At 39.1% G+C, this 21,484-nt stretch overlaps 1 pseudogene; it reads right to left on the bottom strand.

Moving 5' to 3' along the window:
• Window positions 1–6,632: 6,632 nt before the first annotated feature.
• LOC105057377 (uncharacterized) lies at window positions 6,633–20,603 on the bottom strand (annotated as a pseudogene).
• Window positions 20,604–21,484: the final 881 nt, after the last annotated feature.

Raw genomic sequence — 21,484 nt, 5'->3', positions numbered from 1 at the left:
CTTAAATACTACCATCAAAATTGACCTTGACAAACTCTGAAGGTGGGAGCTCTCAGAAAATTAAAAGAACCCTCCGGATCGCTACAACATAGCAAGAGAGTCCCAGGAACTCAGAGCGATAAGGGACATGGCAGTAATGTCAAAGCGATAGAACTCCTCAGCTAAGCAATAAGCTCTCTCCAATACTCGTTGCACACGAACAATCTCAACTTCGAAAACTAGATTGTTCTTGGACAATCAGATCTGATAGGCAATGTATGCCCACCTAGTGCCATAGGGCGAGCCCTCGATTATACTTTGGTGGACCGCATCTAGGAAGGACGAAAGTCAAGGGCCACCATCAATGCTCCAAGGATAGCCACCAACCATGCTCCAAATCAAGCATGCCCTCAAGCAACGTAACAGGGCATGTTTCATCGACTCGTCTCTAGCCTGCAAATTAGATAGACAACCGAAAGCTCCATGCCTCTATCTTTGAGAAGTATCCGAGTCAGCAGTCGATCTCAAGCTACCTTCTAGAAGAAAAGTCTAACCCTCAAGTGGACAACCGTGTGCCAGATCCAAGCAATCTCGATCCTCCTCTCAGGTACTGACCTACTCATCACGATGAGGTTCCTGAGAAGAATCTTAGGACAGCAAGATCGGCCCCATACTCTCAAGTGATGGCTCCAAAAGATAAAAATTGGGATGAAAAGAATTCTATTCGCCAGCAGGTCATCGAAAAGATGGGTGATATTCTGAGTCCTCCAACCCCTGCCATCCACAGTGATCAAATCGCAGACTTGTATGTGATAGTCCACATCCGTGTTGATATAGGTTGGCCTATGTGAGAGGGGCAAGATGAAAAGCCAAAAATCCTGGTTCACATCAACCGAATGTTCATCTTCAATCTGCCATCTAACCTGAACCATCATCATCGGGCTGTGGACACAAATCTCCCTTCATATGAAGGAGCAACCCTGATCAATCCGGATCTCAGACCTCTAGCTCCAAGTCTTATATCAAGCCTTTATGACCCTGCTCCACAAGCAATCAAGCTAGATAAAGAATCTTGTAGCCTGTCTGAAAGTCATAGCCTCCCTCTTAACCAGTAGGGACTGAATTCCCAGACCTCCATCTCATACAGACTGGCAAACCATCTCCCAGGAGAGCAAGTGAAACCCCTGACTGCCTTATCTAGATCCTCATAGAAAATTTCGAAACTACTGCTCTAGGTCTCTAAGGAAAACACACAGTATAATAGTATTTGCTAGAAGGTAGACCGACATAGAGAGGATGTTGGCTTGCCAAAAAAAACCTCAAGGCGATCCCGAATCCACTGCTTCATGGACATACAATCAACCCTCCGAAGTCTCCACCCCATGATAGAAATCCCCAGATATGTCAAGGTTTTGGTCTGCTCAGGAATCCCCAGTCTATCTCTGACCGCCTACTTCACCTAGACCTTTATTTTGGGGCTGAGGGTAATAGTATACTTCTGGAAATTCACCATCTAGCCAAAAGTTTGATAGTAGGCCTCAACAATAGTCGCGAAGCACCTCGCATTTCGAATCGAAATTCGACCAATGAGCAGGCAGTCACCTACGAAGAGAAGATGCTAAAGCAGCTAGGTCTTATAGGCAGGCCAGTAGGGTTCCAGCATTACCTCCTGAACCACCGTCCGAAGAGTATGAGACAAAGTGTTAGCGCATAAAATAAATAAGTAGGAGAGAGAGGGCACCCTTGGCAAAGTCCGTCCGTTAAATGAAAGAAGTATGTTGGAGCACCATTAATCAAAATAGCAAAGCTTGGGATCTTCACACAATTCATGATCCAATTAACCCATCTGTTTTGGAAGTCGAACTCATGGAGTGTCCGATGCAAAAACCATCAAGTCATTCGATCGTAGGCTCACTCCATGTCTAGCATGATCGCCACGCTTCGACGAACGGAGGCATACTGCAGGCCATGCATAAACTCCTAGACGAGCAAGATATTGTCAGTGGTGCAACGGTCACTAACAAAAGCATCCTATTCCAGACTAATCAAGCAAAGACAATCAGCTTCAGTCGTCCAACTAAAATTCTTGCACACACTTTATAAAAAGTGATGTAAAGACTGATCAATCTAAAATATCTCGAGGCTGATACATCAGGTCTCTTCGAGATGAGGATAATTAGCATCTTCTTTCAATCCACAAGAATGCCTTTAGACTCAAAAACCACCTACACTGCCTCAACTAACTCTCTGCCAATAATGGTCTAATATCGATGGAAGAAGAGAGGAGAAAATCCATCTGGCCCCAGGGCTTTATCATTTTCGAGAGATCAGAGAGCCCCCCACACCTCTTCTGCAAACACAGGATGAGTCAGAGCCTCATTCTCCTCATCTGTAATACTGCACATAGGTGGAGACCTTTGAACAGGGGCATCCTCACCTAAGGGAGCAGTCCAGCGAGATCTAAAGAACTGTAGAATCTGATCCCTAATCTGATCCCTATCCTCCACCATCCAATCGTCATTCTCCCTAAGCTATCTTATGTGGTTGGTAGATCTCTGAATCATTATCGACTGATGAAAGAATCTGATATTTCAGTCATGCTCGTTGATCCACTACATCCTAGATTTTTATCTCCATAGTGTTTCCTGCTATCTCAATAGAAAATAGTACACAGAGAGTTTATGGTGAAGCTTCCTCAGATCGGGCTCCTGAAATCTCCTTTCTAATCCTCTCTCCTTTGAAGCTCCATAATGTCCATCTCTACCTCCTCGATCCGCCTGAAGATGTCTCCAACCTCAAGGCAATTCCACCAGATGAGCTTGTGCCTCGCCAACTCAAGCCTCTTCAGGAGGAGGATAATCAGGTCTCTTCGGAATGAGGATAATCAGTATCTTCTTTCAATCCATAGGAATGCCTCTGGACTCAAAACCTACCTACTCCGCCTCAACTAACTGTCCACCAACGATAGTCTAATATCGGCGGAAGAAGAGAGGAGGAAAACCATCTGACCCTAGGACTTTATCCTCTCTCAGAGACTAGAGAACCCTCGCAACTCTTCTGCAGACACAAGATGAGTCAGAGCCTCGTTTTCCTCATTTGTAATGCTGCACATAGGCTAAGACTCCTGAACAGGAGATCCTCACCTAAAGGAGCAGTCCAATGGGATCTGGAAAACTATAGAATCTGGTCCCTAATCTCATCCCTGTCCTCCACTATCCTACCGTTATTCTCCCTGAGCTATCTTATGTGGTTGGTAGACCTCCGGATCATCATTGACTGATGAAAAAATCTGATGTTTTGGTTATCCTCCTTGATCCACTACACCTTAGATTTTTACCTCTATAGTATTTTCTGCTATCTCAGTAGAGCATGGTACATAGAGAGCTTATGAAGAAGCTTCTTCAGGTTAGGCTCCTGGAGTTTGCCCTCCTGACCCTCTCTCCTTTAAAGCTCTACAATATCCGTCTCTACTCCCTCGATTCGCCTGAAGATATCCCCAACCTTAAGGCAGTTCCACCAGATGAGCCTGTGCCTCGCCAACTCAAACCTCCTGGTTATCCGATATCTCGCATTACCATGAAGCGGCATTCTCCAAATCTCTCTAATCATGTTCCAAGAATGGAAACTAGTATGAAAAAGGGTGAACTTGAATTTGGCTGCATGGTAAAAAAAAAAACTTTGAATACATAGCAACTTTTAACTTTGGTGGATACCTTCATCCCAGGGTTTTAAGGGGACCATTTTTCTCTCAATAGCAAAACTAAAGTTTCTCATTGATCTACTTTCATTGATCATATAAAAAGTTCATATTCTTTTTAGTATTTGCTTAAAAAATAATCATATGTGCATCTTCAATCAATTCAAGGAAAACAACAGTAATATGACAATACATATCCCAAACAGCAATATGACTGGAGCATGATATCCGCTTTGAGATTGGGTCAGACAAATAATAAATCTATTTCCTGTTACACCAACAAATAACAGAAATGGGTCGTTATACCAACAGTGCCATTGAAACATTGTATGCCCACTACTCACATGCTCATGACTATGAACAACGAGGAACAGTTAGAGGAGATTTGGGGGTGAAGCATTTAGTTAAATTTTTAGTTGGATCAGTTCCATCATTGAGTTGTGGAGCAATTCACCTACAAGCCAACACACCCATATTGCTGCGTTCCTTTTTAATTTTTTTTGTTTTATCTTTGTGCGTGTGTGTGTTGATTTGTGATTGGATTGATCCATCGTTGAGTTGGTGGAAAGCACAGCAAGCTGGTGCTAAGGAAACTTTTGTTGATTGGCTCCATACAAAAGCGAGGAGGAGATCGATTAGACCGTTTTAAGAAGGCAGAATCTAACAGTGTCCTGCTTGCCATTTCAAATCAAATCTAAAGCCGCGATGTCTCATCCCGTCATGCTACAACAATGCTTTCCTTGGGTCCAAGCACTCTCGGTAACCTCACTTCTATATCCCGGTAACAAAGTTTCAACTTTTAATCATATACCGTACCGACATCAAACAATGGAGACCTTTTCCATTATTGGAGTAAAATAATGACTGCCGTTATTGGCTGTTATAACAAAAATAACAAGAAATTTAAAAAAAAAATACTGATCGTGAAATTCATTGTAAAATAATTTTTAACTGCCGCAAAAGTATCAATCTAAATGGATCATTTATTTTCAATCAAACGATTCAGATTCGAACCATGATAAAAATCAAACTTTGATTAAATATTAGAATGTGAATAACCGAAAGAAAACGTCTCCTAACGAACTGAACACGAGATCTAAAAGTGGTAGCTGATCCTCTGACCCTTAATGGTGCTGAAATTATGTATTTATCCAATTGATTTGTTCATATGATAGGAAGAACACCGTCCAATCATCCAAATTCGATTTCGAGTTAAACATTTTCTAGCGAGAATAGGACCTCTGGTCATGCCTAGAGAAGGTAGTTGCACCAGATTACTCCTCTCCAACTTCCTTTTCTGTACCAAAAAAAAAATTTAACTATTTTTATGAAGATAAACATTGAAAATGTTAAAATTTACCTTATTTTCCAAGTTCAAACATTGACCTGGTTTGCTTGGATATAAAACAATGTCTGCAATTATTATTTGCCATGATAGGGAAAATAACACATGGTAACGAAGAATAATGATGTTATTCAATTCTCTCATTGTAGAGATTTTATTTTTAATTTAATTTTAATTAGAAAAGATTACTTCGTCCGAATGAGCCTAAAAATTTTGAACATTAATAATTATTCATATTATAATCACTATAAAATAATATAATAATAAATATTATTTTATATGTAATGCAAATACTAGAGGAGAGTTCATTGGTGAAACTCAATGCCTTCTATATTTTTAAGTTTTTACAATCATATGCATTACACATATCATTCTCTATTAGATATTGGAGAGAGTTTCGAGTTATTATTATAGTTGTTGTTATAATAAATCAATATGAGCATGGATGTTTGTGGTGTGCAGTTTGCATCGTAAAGTACTATGTAGTACTTAATGACGAAGATAGATGATCATTAAATAAGATGCATCATATGATATATAAGATCATCTTGTTTGATGACCATCCATGTTCTAATAGTAACAGTACACCACAAAAGATCTTAGGTCAATGTTATGAGACAGCCTTAAATCTTGCCCATTAATACCATGTAAGAAGCCATTCATTCAATGCCTCAAAGCTTGCAGTCATAATTCGTCCAACCCTAGTTGGACTAATGGATCAACTTAGTCATAACATCCAAGAGCTAGCTCTGAATCCAAAACTTGGGTCAGTAGGTCAGCCTCATGGTCTCACCGAGGGCAACCTGAACCGGCCAGAACCCAACTCCACCGTAGACCTAGAAGAGTGGGGCCCGAAGCCTAAAAAGCATCACACCCTATCAGAGAAGGACAAGTTGTTTGGTTTGGAAACGGGAGGAGAACGGGTGGAAGGTCCCAAAAGACTCCTATCAGAGACAAACTCTTTTTACTAGCGTTCGACTAAGACACCTCATTTATTTTAATGATAACACTACCAGCTGACACCAAAAACAGGCTTATCTAAAACTAATCTCAGATTGAGATTGGTCTACAACTTTATGTATAACTTATTATGAGAAGCTTTAGTCAGTGGTTGTTTCAAACCCAAAGTTCTCACAAATGTTAATATTTAACACATGCACTCACTCATTCAAGTATGTGGTTATAAGGAAATGATAGGGACCTGCAATGAGTAGAAACAGCCGCTTTTGAAGACCAAAGTTAGATGCTGCTATTGCTGTGGTGGTTGTGGTTTTTGTGCTGGAAGTATCCAGGAGGACTACCTTTATAGAGCAGAAATGTCTTTGTCAAGCATAAGGAATTATCAAACATTTCGCTTTCAGACAACAGTAATTGTGCTTCGGCGGGTTCCAATCTTTGTCTCACCACTTGGGCTAATAAACTTCTCCACTAATAATTAGGAGTATAATAAGATGCTTGGATTTAGGAAACACTGGCCTGGACTCTGTTTGACCAGGAAGAGTAGGGATTGGATGGGTTAAGTCCACTGCATCGAACTTTAAGAGTTGTCCTTGAAGCATGATACAAGCAAGGCTGTTCCCAAATGCATTTGGAAGAGATCGTGTTCTGCATACAAATCTCAAAGTTTGTCATGTAATTGCATCAAAATATCTACACTATACAATGGACCTATCTCATGAGGAGAGATTTGGAGAGCATGGTGCTAAATTTACATGAATGAACAAATTTTCCACACGCACCAAAAATTTTTTTGACATGCTTTGCTTTACTTAACATGGTAGGTATATAATGCCAAATGAATAAAGATAATAAAAAGTTGACAGCACAGTGCTTCAAATCAGAACTTTTCCACAACCTCTCTTGAGCCCACAAAACCACTTCTATTAGTTCTCTTCCCAATACACCACTATGCTCTCTATCTTACAGGACATCCACTCTGCTTAAATGTAACCAACATAAATTGTGCTCCCATACAAGCGATCAGAAAAATTCTTATCCAGTTCCAAATCATATCTATAAAGACTTTATAATAGCACACAAGGCTAGTCAGATATTTAGAGGACTTGCATCCATCCAGCTACCGACCTACCTAGCTACATAAAAAGCCTGACATTTATCGGTTGGTCCGATTTTTCTTCAGTAGTTCATTCCATGAAATGTATATCAACATGTCACATTATCCAAACTATAAAATTGTAATCTTGGATTTAAAGAATTACACTGAAAAGGTCAGCTCTGGCCTTTTACAGGTTGAATTAAAGGTCATAAGCTCAAGAACTTATTTTATGCAAACACAATTTTTTTATTCCTGAGATCAATCAATTAATGTAATTCGGTCTCTTAGTATTTAAATGAGCTAGAATAGCTTACAGCGTATCCCAAATATAAATTATAATGTGATGGATGCATACATCTCCATGATTTGCTCAATTTGATTATATTTAATGGCAAATGAGCCTAATTAAAATTGATGGGACCATGCTTATGGTTTATGTTGAATGATAAGAGAGATTGAGAATTGGGGAACCACTTTGTCCAAGCTCTTTAAGCAACATGTCATACATTGCCTACAATACCGGCCTTATGCTAGTCATCTTGTTGTTATCCAAGTTTGCATTGCAGCGTTTGCCAGAAAACACTATGTTCACTATAATGGGTTGTTGGTTAGTCTCGTGAGATGAGGTGGGTCTCACCAAACAATGACTCCCCGCAAGTCTCGCTGTTTGCCGGTGCATGACACATGGGAGTTAGTATCCATCTCCGTGGTAGATAATCCAACGAAGAAACCCCCCAGTTTTCACTGGACCAGCTAAGATTGATCCCTACTCTCCTACCTCTTTTTTTGAGGAAAAGGGGGACCATGCCACCTGAAAGAACAATGTACAAAGTGAGATAGGGATAACAAGAGACATTTACAAATATTACGGGGATGGTTTGTTTGGATTGATCCCCACCCTGCTACCTAACAACGAAGATTTCTATATGATCATGTCTGGTAGAGGAGTGTAGGCCTCATGTAAGACTCATTCAGTATCTGGAATAAGCTCTTCTATCCTAAATGAAGCAATATAGCCTAGACTATAGATTGAGAAAAAACATGGTAATTTTATGACTAGGATTGGATCCAATTCTTCGAAACATTACATGCTTGTGTTTTGAGTGTCAATGGTCACTTTTAGTTGTCTTACATTAATGTCACTTCAGTTTCCTAGTATTAAAGGGTAATTAAGGAAGATAAATTCAGATGAAACCAAGTTGAAGAAAAACCACATTGGATCTGCTCAAAGAATAGGTTGATGCCTGAAAACACGTTATTTGATGAGTTTTTTTGGTCACAAAGTTCCACCCTGGAATTGTTCTGCAGGAACACTAGAAGTGGACTTGCTTTTCTCATAAATCAATGCTAATGCACAAACTTAGAATAAATACCCTCATGGCAAGGCTATTTATTTGTTTAAACCTCTATCCTGTGGAGCCACAGAGTTGTCTCAGTGGAGCCATCATCAATGACAGCACTCATTTGTCCCTTGCGCAGACAGTGTCTTGGTCAGCACTGAAAAGAAAATAGAGACTGAAGCCCACCACCAGGGCACAATCAAATTGCCAGCATGATTGGCTTCTCTCTCCTCTCCCTATATGCTTTTTTACATTCTCACTATATGCCTTTGATCCTTTCCTTTCTTCTCTGCTGTAGTCCCTACTCGGAAGATAAAAAATCAAAAAGCTTCAGAGCCCCTTCAAAAAGCCAATCCTTCAGCTTTCTGTAAGTATCTCAATCTCAACCATAAGGTGAAATCTATGTACCCCCCCCCCCCCCCCCTTCTCTCAAAAAGCATAAGGTGAAATCTCTCTCTCTCTTCCTAGTCCTGGCAGTGCATGGGAAGGAGGCCCTACATGTCTAATGTGTTACTGTTCCTTTTCTGTAAAGATTTTACATCATATCATAATAAATCAGGAGGGCAGTGGAAACGTACCACATGCTGCTCCGCTCCAAGGTGTGATGATTAAACTAAATCTACCATCCCTCTCCCCACCCAACCTCACCACTGATTCAGCTCCATGTGATTGTGTCAGTCTCTGTTCTCTACACCTTCCCTGTCCATTACCTCAGTAACTACATCAATGCAAAGATAATTTGTGCCATGCTTACTCTAGGTGAGATGCACTGAACATGGCAATCCCTGAAGAAAAGGCCCCACTTCTTGTACCACTCAAATCAATCAGTTTGATACCAAGGCTAAGATCCAACAGCCTGAGAAATATCAAAACACTGGCAAAATCATAGATTTGTTGGACCGCTTCTGCCTTGAAGGGCAGGTTGGTAAGCAGGGCTCTTTGTTTTGTTCCATTCTCATACCTCACTCCACTAAAGCCAGAGGATATGGGATTATATTAAGAGTCTTCTTTTCTGAACAATCCTGGATATAATTGGTCATTAGAAAATGTGATCACATATCAAGTAGCTCAATTAAGCAACTATTTATGTGATAACACTTTCAGAAGTTGGAGAAAGGCAGGGCTCAATATGTCTTAGGATTATTCCTTAATCTCTTGTAGCAGGTGGAATCCCTCCAGGCACCTTTTTGTACTAGAGCACACAACACCACACTTGAAAAGATGAGAGAGAGAGAGAGAGAGAGTGCACTCATGGAGGGGGAGAAGGGGAACCAAACCCGAGCTCTATGGGCAGAAATTGTTGGAGCTTTCCCCACCCTTTTTTTTTTTTTTTTTTTTGTTCCTCTTGGAAGGAGGGGTTGTGTGGAGAAAGCTGCAATTTTTTTACTGGGTAAAAACCAGCTTGAGTGCAGACAACGCATTTCCATCCTGAGGTGGCATTTAGATGGATGTGACCATGGCCTGTGGCACCTGTCTCCCCCCTTAATCTTTGATCTAATTGGTTTATTTAAAATGCTGTTCTTCTCTTCCTTCCCAACTTTCCCTTCCTCTAACTTTCTCTTTAATAATTGCACAATTAAATATAGTGGGATCAAATCAATTAAATATAGTGGGATCAAATCAGAATCATCAGATCATGTGGGAGGTGTACATAGTATGATGAACATCCATGTGTGGGACTTTCCTGCCTGCCTCTAGTTACCTTTAAATAACCAGCAAAAATAGCTCACAGCCCCACCCACCACTAGCTTTTTTTAAAAAAATAAATAACCTCATTAAAATAACCAGCCTATGATGCTTTGAAGTGCTAAGCTGATTAGGGGTGCCTTGCTTTTTAGGTATTATAATTCCATTTGTATTTGCTTTCTTAGCTTATGATTCCATCTGTATGCGCCTTGTGCCCTTCCATATCTTTTGTGTCTGTCAGGTGGTGCCCTTTACCAAGGTCCAAGGTCTTTTTAAGATGCTCCAATCTCCTAAATCTGAAGACATTAAAAATGTATGTAGGAGATATTGTATGATTTCACCTGTGCGTTGGTGTGGTGCTTCATCAATGACGATTAAAAGTTCACCGTTCTGGAATAATTTGACTGGAGACTGAGATTCAAAATATTAAAAAAATATTCTAACAATTCATGAAACTTCAAAGGCAATTCCGACAATTAATGATTAGCAAAACTACTTCAGCATAATCCAGATAACTAATAAGTAAAAAATAAATTGTGTATGTTTGTTAATTTAGAAAGAAATATGGAAGAGTAAAAACAGTACGTTAAAATAGGAGCACTGCTAACATGATACATCATTTATTTGTAATTCATAATTTATTTTAAATTACAAATTCTATGAACAAATAAATGATTCTTGACTAATTTAATAACCAACAAACATAGAATCATCTAGCATAAGAGGAAACTCGAGAAAGATTCCTAACAATTAAGAGAAAATTGCTACTACGATATCAATAGATATTCATATCAACCCCCTCTCTCACACACACACTCACTCACTAATATATTCCTATGGTACATGACATGCATGCTATAATATGGATGAATCATGCACACATGCTTGCAGGCATAAGTTTATTTTTGCCACGAATAAACAAGGCTACATGTCTAATCGAGGGGCCATTTACTTTGGACCTCCAAACGTTGAACAGAGTATTCCTTACAATAAACAAATTAAAATCCAACCCGGCCCAAAGGTGTGGATCATCCTCTCAAACACTTCCACACCAGCACGCACCAACCTACGCTCCCATTAGAATTAGAGTACAACTTTATAGTACTCCTCACAATCTCTGTAAGCTTAAGGTTGCAGGACCAGTCCTTAGCTTTCTCCTTAGGAGAGAAGGAATGGGAAAAGTGCAGGCACTCAGCCATCCAGACCATGATCCCAGCGGTGGAACAACTAACAGAGATAGAGACATTTCTCTGATTAAACCGAGGGGATTGGGATGCCACCCACCAAAAGATCCCCAAAGAAATGAGGTGTGTTAGGTGGTCCTTTTCATCAAGTATTGAAGGCACTCCCCTACCATCCTTTTTATTTGCCAATAATGATAGCAGCAACATTGAGAAGCAATAAGAGCAATTACATTGATATGTAAGCATGAAAAGTGGTCCCGTTAATTCAGGATGGAGTCCCTGGATCCTACATTGCCATTGATGAAAATTTAAATCTATAAAATCAAAACTAATCATCCCTGATGGCCTCTATTTTTTTTTTTAAAAAAAAAAGACAGGAAAAAAGGTCATTAACATTTCATTGAGATGATGAAATGTAGAGAAGATGGTATTTAAATCGAAATATCTTGTAAAACCATGAAGAAATTCTACTAGCTTAGCAAGTTGGTAATCCAGTCTCCTTTAATCTCGATTCTCTTTTTGACTCTCAGAAATCCTGATCCGCTCCAGCATGATGCTGTTCATGAGATACAACACCAGCTTCATGCACTTCGCTATCGATTGTTATTTAAGCAGACATAATTAGAAGTTACCTTGACTCCAGATTGCTCTTCCTGGGTCCCCTAACTACCTCTCCTAGACCTGAAATTGACCCTCTCAAACAGATTTCTTGAGATACAATGCATATGCCCAATCCATTTTGAACAGTTTTTCCTTGTTCTATTCTCAGCTGATGCCACTTCCAAACTTCCCACTCTGGCAATAATGGCTGGTTTTGTAAAGAACAGTATTCATGGGACTGGAATAGCCTCCCACTAGTTGGTGCAAAGTGTACCAACTTTTTCTCAACGGCTGAGGAACAGATATAATGATGGTTCTCATGCACCAAACTTAGATTAATACATGGTTGCTGCCCCAGTTTAAAGTGTCATCTTGGCTTGGCCCATGATTCTCTCAATACCTCATTATCAAAGGGCTGCAGACAAATCCAAGAGCATAAAATAGTTTGGCATCAAAGAATCCATGTCAATCAAAAGAAGCTTTACTTTGCTAGAATTATAAACACTATCAACATCCTATATTGTGGTCCAACTACAAAAAACCACAAGCTAAGGCTTAAGAGGGCAGCAGGTTTGGTTCACCTTAGCAATCACATTTAAGCCTATGAGATGCCACCTACATGAATTCTTTTGTCAAAATCTATCTGAATCTGGTGTTCTGGATGTTTTTCCACCTACCATTTGATGATTCAACCATGAAACCATGTTGCCTAGCAACAAGGTAACTCATAGCGCTTGGCATGTGACATCACTGTGCCCAGGAAGTATGCTATAAGGCTCATTAGATGTTATTTAGGGCTGACCAGAAACAGGGTTGAATAGGCATGAGGGAAAGAATGGGTAATGACATCAAGTATGTGAGTATGTCTACAAACTTTTCCCAAGATTTGGTACAGAACATACACGAACTCAACTTCAGATCAAGTAGATAAGGGCACAAGCTACGAAATTAAAGAGGGATGTTTGTTTTAGTGATTGATGGATTGGATATTTGTTCTAGTGATGAAGGGATATTTTAGGGAAGGAGATGCTCTTGAACTAAACCACAATAAAACTAAGGAAAGAATGATTAAAATAGCTCCAAATGTACATTTACTTACAATAACTACTATTACACCACATTCTAACTAGACTACAAATTGCTTCAGTGCAAGAATACAGTATCATGTTATTGTTCAAGCTTGTGTGCATTTTTGCAAAGAGCAGAGCAAGGCAGATGTTGTTCATCATTGTAAATATTATCAAGATAATTACAATGAGGTAGACATTACTCATCATAGAATGAGTACTTCAGAAGGGGAAAAAGAACTGGATACCATTTTTCTCAGAGTTGTTACCCTGTAGATTTGATAAGTTAGAGGAAAATAAATGGATTCAGGAATAAAATGACTACATATTAACCAACTTAAATGAAATTTGAAAAATATAACAATCTTGTTTCCAAAATATTAGCTAAGATGACAAGAAAATGATAATTCTGTGATAGATGGCAATTTAAAGCAGCAAGAAAGGCACTCAGAGATCAGAAATATAAACCCAGAGACAAGCTTTGCACCTATAACAAGGACATATGACTAATTGAAGCCATCCATGAATTGCATCGGCACTATAGTGAAATGTTCTGAAGACGGAAAACAGTCAGTCATACCAAGCAACCAAAGAAATATGCCCTTATACACCATAAAGCAGGAGAGGTATAACAGAAAAATGTGCATGAATTTCAAATAACAAAAACAAGAATAAATCCAGAAGAATTTTTTCATGTGCATCATTAATATATTTTCCTGTTATGTCAATAAAAGCTAACTACAGAGAACTGTTTATAAAACCACAAAGTGGAGAAGTCATAATTAGTCTACGTAAATCATCAAAATGAACCACGTACTCATACTCTACACAAATAAATATCAGATGAAAAAATCATCTCTAAGAAGTTTATTCCATTAATCTGAGCGTGGCTTTTTACATATCCCTTGTTCAGAGCCAATACTGTCGTCTTTTTCCAGCAATAAATGCTGTCAAGGGCTATCACTGGTGAATGCTGACCTTTCATACATCCCTGACACAATTTTGTTTAATGCAGATTTACCAACTCTTTCCCTTCTCTTTCCAATTTATTATGGCCTCTATCCAAATTCAAAATCCTCTTTAACATGGGCTTCCTTTTAGACTGTCACACAAGATTGTGCCACATCAACATTTGCTTCATCTGTCCCCAAGGTTTCCTAGAATACACTATATATTCTAACTTCTTCCTTCCTCAAAATCCATCCAAAACCCTGTTCTTGCCTTATAAAGCATTTCTCGCAATCACTCCCACAAATAAACCCCTCCAGCAACTTCATCATAATACAGACCCCTAATCTGTCTTTCATTTCCCCAATCCATCTCCTTTTGAATTGTCCAGTTTTGCTTTATGTTATGTCCACCTCCAGTCACTTTGTATTTTCTTGATTCATTCTCTTAATGAATTTGATGGGATCCCCATCTTTTCTCTTAAAAAGAAATCACTGTAATAGTGGTTGACTTTGATATAGTCATGCCTACATGTCACGTTAGACATCATGGCATCTAAGCGCTGCCACCTGTCTGTAACCACCTTTCTAAAATCCCATCTACCAGCATGCATACAGATGTCTTCTGATCTTCCTCTCCTATTTTCAACACATCATATCTTAGTTAAATTCAGAAGACCCTGAACATGGCCCTCCTTAAGACTTAAATACACATGATTGTACTAGCACCATCCTAAGCTATACTACTTTCTAACTTGCCCCTTCTAACTTTATCACAGTCCATCTCAGCATTCCCATCACATTCATCTAGTGCACGACATTCTTGCATCTCATGAAGAGCTCACATCAAATATCACCTGCATGCAGCAGCTCAAACTATAACTGAAGCAATTATCCCAACCAACAGCCTTGCTCTGATTCTGTTGGCTTGTTGAAACATGTAGATCCAAGACAAAGAATATAATCACTTTTAAGGATCTCACTATGGAAATCAATCATTTTCCTATCTGTCTACAGTCTACCCACTTAATATATGCCTTTCAAAGCAACTGATTTCAGATCATCGTCTATCAAGGTCCCTGATGTCTATCCATGGTCTACTTCATCTACAAGTTGCATTAGCCAAAAGGTGAGCATTAACAATCAGTTTATCAGTTAGAAATATAATAAAGTTGATAATAACCTTTCAAAATCATTCAGACTCTATATTGAAGATGGAAGAGGTACTTAGGGATAAGGTGGATAGCATGAAGGTTGCATGTCGCATAAATGGGCCTTATAATGCAAAAGAATAGTAAGCCAAGTAGGATGCTAATTTAGACAGTTGATTGCACCTAACTCAAAGCAAAAAAAATATTGACATATTTTCTCTTGCATTTAGGAACCGGCATTAGCATGAAAAATTCTGAATCACTTTAACGAATAATGTTTCACCATAAATTTTATGAATATGGTTGACCATGTCGAGCAACTTTGACCAATTTACTAATCCCTCTTCAGTCTCACAAGGATTATTGTATCACACATCATGTCCGTTCCACTGTTCCAGTCAAGACCTCAAAGGCCAACATGATGTGCATACGCATAACACACCAAGGTTTAATAATGTCCAAATAATGTAACAAGCACACTAAGATACACAAGGGAAAATGTCTTGTTTGCATTGGGGAAGTAGGCATGTAGTCAGAACTGAAACATTGTTTTTTGAGAAAAAGAACTTAAACACTATTATTACTCAATTAAACAAATCTGACCTACACATCTTATACTATGACACATCTAACTACTATATAATATAAATTCACATCATGCTGTGTTAAAGAAGCAAAACCTTGGAAGAGATTTTCAGGTTTCAGAGAGTGAATAATCAACAAAGTCACCTGAATGAAATAATCAAATTCTGGAAGGTCAGATTGTACTAACATCCAGTTCAGCCCAACAATAACCGATATGAGCTAGTAGAACAGTATACTACAAATCTACAATACACTATGGTGCAAGCTAATATGAGTGAGTATAAATAGTCCAATAAGCAGTCCTCATATTATCCCAGAAAGCATGTAGCATGGGATGTATCATACAACTGAGTATGATGCAGACTGACACAAAATCATTGCCTGTAAAGTTGTAATCCTTGATCTAGTTTAAAATAAATTGGTTTCGAAAAAGCATCTCGATCCATGCATAATGCAACTATGAAGCAACATGAAATGACAAAGAACACATGCAGCTCAAATTTATCAAAAGAACAAAGGAAAAAGATACCAATTTGATCAACTAGAGATGGGTGCAGAGCTTCTTTTTTGGCAGGAGATTCTCTAACGAGCTCATAGAAACCAAGCCCAGCCTATCACCACCTAGATGAGCTAAGCAATCGGCGTGGATGAAATAGGCAATCAACTTCTGTCAACAAAACCCAAGTTTCACCTGGTCAGCCACATGCCGCCCCACATGGTCCAACATCACTTTAATTACAACACCCCACCTACATTGGGCACTAGGCCCTACAATCCTTGAGCATTGCCATTAGCCAACATTAACTTCTAGCTAAGCACTGGGCTCACACAGCAACACAAACAACAGCCATTGTGACATAAATCGCAATCAACAGGTCAACAAGCATTTCATGCCACTCAAGTGCCATACTTTCCCTGCTCCATGGTGAACCTCCTCTTTTTCCACAACTAAAAGCAGATCATCGCTCACGACTTTTCAAAAAAAATGTCACGAGTTGCTTACTGGGCAAATATAAAGCAGCAAGCAAGTAGACATTTCAAACAACATGCCGATTGATCATAGTTTGCTTTATTATTCAAGAAATGCCAAATTGCTTGTAATGACTGGCACCCCAATTATTTTGATAAAGTAGAGTTGGAGAAAGAAGTGTGATGCCCGCATTAGGGAGAAGAAATAAGAGCCAAGTAACTAAATGAAACTTTAGGCTATTGTTTTATCCTTGAATTTGGTAGGTTGAAAGCAACTATCTTGCTGCTTTCCCTTCAAAAGAGGGAAAACCTCCTAGAAAGACACAAAAGCAAAAAATGATTGCAACCACAATTAAAATACATGAAGGCTAAGCAAACCAACAAGGAGGTAGACAAGGAGAGAGTGGTCACTTAATGCCAATCAAGGAAAACAACATGAGATAGTGGGTAGTGTTAGGTTGTAATATGGATGAAAAAATATGTATCTCTTCTTTCTTGCTTGTTTTTGGGTGTAGTGGCTATCGTAGGCAGTTGGGTTAGGGTATTAGGCACTCTTGGTCAGGATTTGAATGAGTTGCAATAAGGATTTGAGGCAAGGGATTTAGCTGTGCGTTCAACTTTGTGGTGGCAAGAATTGGAGATAGGGTCAGAAAAGGTTTATGATTTAGAAATGTTACACACTTCTAGGACCAAGCTCTAGTTAGCTTCCATTGTTCTGGATCAGTATTAGACAAAACCGACTAGGTGCTACCCTGAAAGTTCCATGTACCATCTTCCCCAAAGGTTCCACTAATCATTTTTGTTTTTCACCATGTGACGTTTATTGCACTGCAACTTTCTGCAAGATGACCGAAGAAACTGATCAATTGAGATAAAACCAATTATGCAATCTTTTACCCATTACTGATATTTCCTATAGCTAAAGCACACCAATATCAACAAATTGTGTCAGTCTTCCTTCACCATCCCTCTTTATCTCAATCTACAAGTCTCTGAGAAGTAATCTGTTTTCCTTCAAGAAAGACTGAAAAACTCACATTCAAAATTAGAAACATTGGCATCTCATCCATTAACGAACAAAGCAGTCACCAATGAATTGGACATAGGCTATCATTTCAAGCAACTCAAGGGGTCGCATTTATTTTGTCGGGAAAATAAGATTTCTCTCTAAGGAAGAACATTTATTTCTTAGTATTTCAGGCCTAAATTATCCCAGCATGCTAACCTTTGCTACTCAGGAAGAAGTTTTCAGCCAATGTTGCTTAGGGTGAACAATTGAATAACTAATGTGATGTAAATTGGATCTTCCGATCTTACGTAGGTCTAACAAAAGAAAAAATTTATCTCCAATGACAAATGTTAATAAACGATAATGTAGCAATAAAAAACTTCTTTTCTTGAAGTAAATCACCAATGGCAATGTTTCAAAGTCAACTGTTCATAATAATTAACAAGGACAAGGGTCATCTGCCACATGATAAAAAGGTAGTGCATAGATGGAAGGAACTTCATGATGATTGAAGATTTAATAAGGGTAGAAACGCATTTAAACATAAACTCCAACACTGAATTCCGAGGCATATTGCATTTAGAGTTGAGATTGGATACTCACCCTGTTAGACTATAGAGGCACTTCTTTCTCGTACACGTCATAATTAATTATTTGGATCCCGTGACCATTGCGGCTTGAAAGGCTCGAGCTGAGTGCATAGGGAGGCCTCATGGTAGCGCCTTTCATAAGCATTGTTGAAATTTTCTAAGATATTTTCCTCATCCTTGTTCACCAAACAACAAATAATGCTACATGCAAATAACCAAAAAGAAAAAGGATGAAGACCAAAGCCGGCATAATTTATTTGCTTTCCATAATACACCAAATTTTACCAACAAATTTGTACAGGTGGCAATTAAATAAGCTTCATAAGGCAAGGTTGTCTTCTCACCCAAGTTGGGTTTGTGAATGCTGTTCCATGCAAATCTCATGATAACTCAAATATGAGAGCAATTCAGTTAAGAAAGAATGCTAATTGAAATAAACTATAACCATTTATGCATGGGGAAAATCTTGTAAGATGGAACTTGGTCAGTGCAAATTAATGCAATACAAACACAAGTCTTCTTCTTCTTCTTCTTAACTTAACAAGAACATGCAATCCTATTCAATATAGCTGTAAATAATATCTTAGTAAACATGATTAATATCACCAGACTTGCAGTGTAAAGTGTGAGAATAAAACAAAGTTGAAAGCATCTTGAAGGTTGAATTAAAACAATAAGGGTCAAATTGTACACCATAAAACATATGAAATAAGCATACACATGCAAGGTCAAGGTTCCTCGCATGCCAGCTGGACTGTAAACCTCCTCATAGAACTCATAGTAACCTAGAATTTTAGACCATGATGGTTTGAAAGGCTCGAGCTTATCATAACCAGCCTGCTCAGAAATTTCTTCCATGAGTTCAAGGTGTATCTTTCACACAAAAGAATGATTGATCTTCTTTCACCATGTAGACCATTTGATCGCGCTCTGCACAGATCTGAAAGCACTCCAAACTCCATTCATCTGCCCGCACAAATGTTGAAGTGACCATTGCCCAATCCAATGGTGGGTTCACACGGAGGAAGGTGAATCCTTCTTTCACGCAAAAGATACAACCCATGTCCTGCCTTCCATATGCTCAGTTTGGATCTCCAAATATATTGTCCTCATCACTTCATTCATTATAAGATGAAGAATGCCATTCATGAAACAGCAAAGGATGGACAAAGTACAAGCAAGATTGATTTATTAGCATGACAACATATACGAAAATTATACCAACAAGCGTTATACAATTGAACCACATAGGATCCACAGAGAAGACCACATACTCACCCAGTTGGACTTTAGATGCCGGTTCCTGGTAGTCATCATGGTAACTCAATTTCCGAGACCAAGTTTGCTCAATCATCTTTATCCGAACATGTAGCAGCTACTCATGGTGGTGCCTCTCATAACCACAGTTCAGGCTTCCAGACAAATTAGTCACATAATTCTGCTCATCATACGATGACGAATACTAAATCCAAAAGGCACATATTATAGAAATTGAGCAAAAACAATATTAACTTCCAGAAGCACCAGATTATACCAATAAGCAAGTATAAATAGTGACAAAAAATGCAGAGGTAATGTCGGCATTCACCTGATACCGATACATTTGCTCTTCAGAGATCCTTGCTGACTGGGACTCGCTTGAATGGAAAGAGGCTGGTCGTAGTAGTGCCTATCATAGGCACAAGTTGGATTCACAAAATCACAGGTCTCCTCCCTCCTCTCCCCATTCCACAAAGACCACTATAGACATCCAAATTAAGAAATTACCATAACCAAACACCATAGCACAGACCATTCCATCAAATTACTCCGAAAATATCACAACTTGATCCACTGCTCACACTCACGTCAGCTTTCTTGCTGTTGGCATCACAAAAATCCAATCTTTGAGCCGGTGACGGTTCAACTTGCACCAAAATTGACTGACTGCCTGCCTTTCGTTAGCATAGATAGGAATCCCGTAGCTATCGACCCCAATCCTTTTCTAACCGTACCCGGAGCATGCCTAAAGAGGTAACCCAAAACCAGTCCCCATGGGTTCCAATGCCCTTCCTCCCAAAAGAGCCAGGACCTGAAGAGATCCAGGAAGTAGGGTTCCGACTTGTAGCTTCCTTATGCTCCGTGGTCGTAAGGAGGGACGCGCTCCGGCTCCGGCTCTGGCTCCGGAACCGGAGTAGGCGCCGGCGGGTAGAGGGGTGGCGAGCGGGCTTGACCTCCTCGCAGACGGGCGGAGGAGGAGGCGGTGGCGGAGGAAGGGAAGTGGGGGAGGAGAGGGGTGGCAGACGGCAGGGCAGGGCGGGACGGTAGCGCCGTAGGTGAGGCAATTCGTAACCGCCCCGGTTAGGATGGTAGCTGTATGCAAGTGGTCCCCGTTGCAGTCGGCGGGGCCAAAGGCCATGGAGGCCAACGCTCACCATCGTTTTTATGGATGGGACCAAGGTCAGGTCAGGTCAGATACGAGTTAGGTCAAAATTCTATCAATATGAACTAATCCATTTATTAATGATCCAAGATACAGGTTTCAACCTTAGGTTCTTATTAAATAGGTATTTGGGCTACCTAACCAATTTATGTTTGATTCAAGTTAAACAGCAAATTTTATATAAGTTAAATAGATCTTAAATGGATTAAATGATTGAGTTATAAATTAATCTAATTATTAAATTGATCAAAAAAAAGATCAAACGTATCATGTCTAAATCTGAATTTCATATATTTAATAAAAAAATTTAGATGGGCGAGCCTGCTTAAAGTGGGTTGGTTGTAAGTAAGATCGGCAGGCTAGGTTATAGAACTACCACTCTTTCTAAGAATCCAAAGACAATGATGCATAGATGGATAGTACCATTACAACGTTAATAGATTCATGAAAGATGGGAATTTACGTTATCAAAGATTTATTTTGATGGTTGGATCCAAAATTTCATAGAATTCATAATCCAACTACCATAAATATTGAATTATAAGTCAGTTAAATCTATGCTTTCAAGCATTCAGGATCATCTTTTTTTTCAAACATATTAGTCCAAATCATACAAGGAAAAAGATCAACTCAATGAGTCTTTTTTTTTTTTTCCTTTCGATGAGGTTCTGTGCAGTCTATAATCAAATATTTTTGATGGTTGAACAATAAATTAGATAAATTTTGAATTAAACAATCCAAACAAGTCCTAAGTTTAGGGCTGGAACTAGGCTCGGATCGGGCTTCGGATTAGGTCCGAAATATTTCAGACCGGATTTGGACTTAAATATAGGACCCGCTTGTCTTTCGAGTCGGGC

This window comes from Elaeis guineensis, chromosome 14 (genome assembly GCF_000442705.2).
Source record: "Elaeis guineensis isolate ETL-2024a chromosome 14, EG11, whole genome shotgun sequence".
Taxonomy (NCBI): Eukaryota; Viridiplantae; Streptophyta; class Magnoliopsida; order Arecales; family Arecaceae; genus Elaeis; species Elaeis guineensis.
This window is presented reverse-complemented; position numbering and strand designations above follow the sequence as displayed.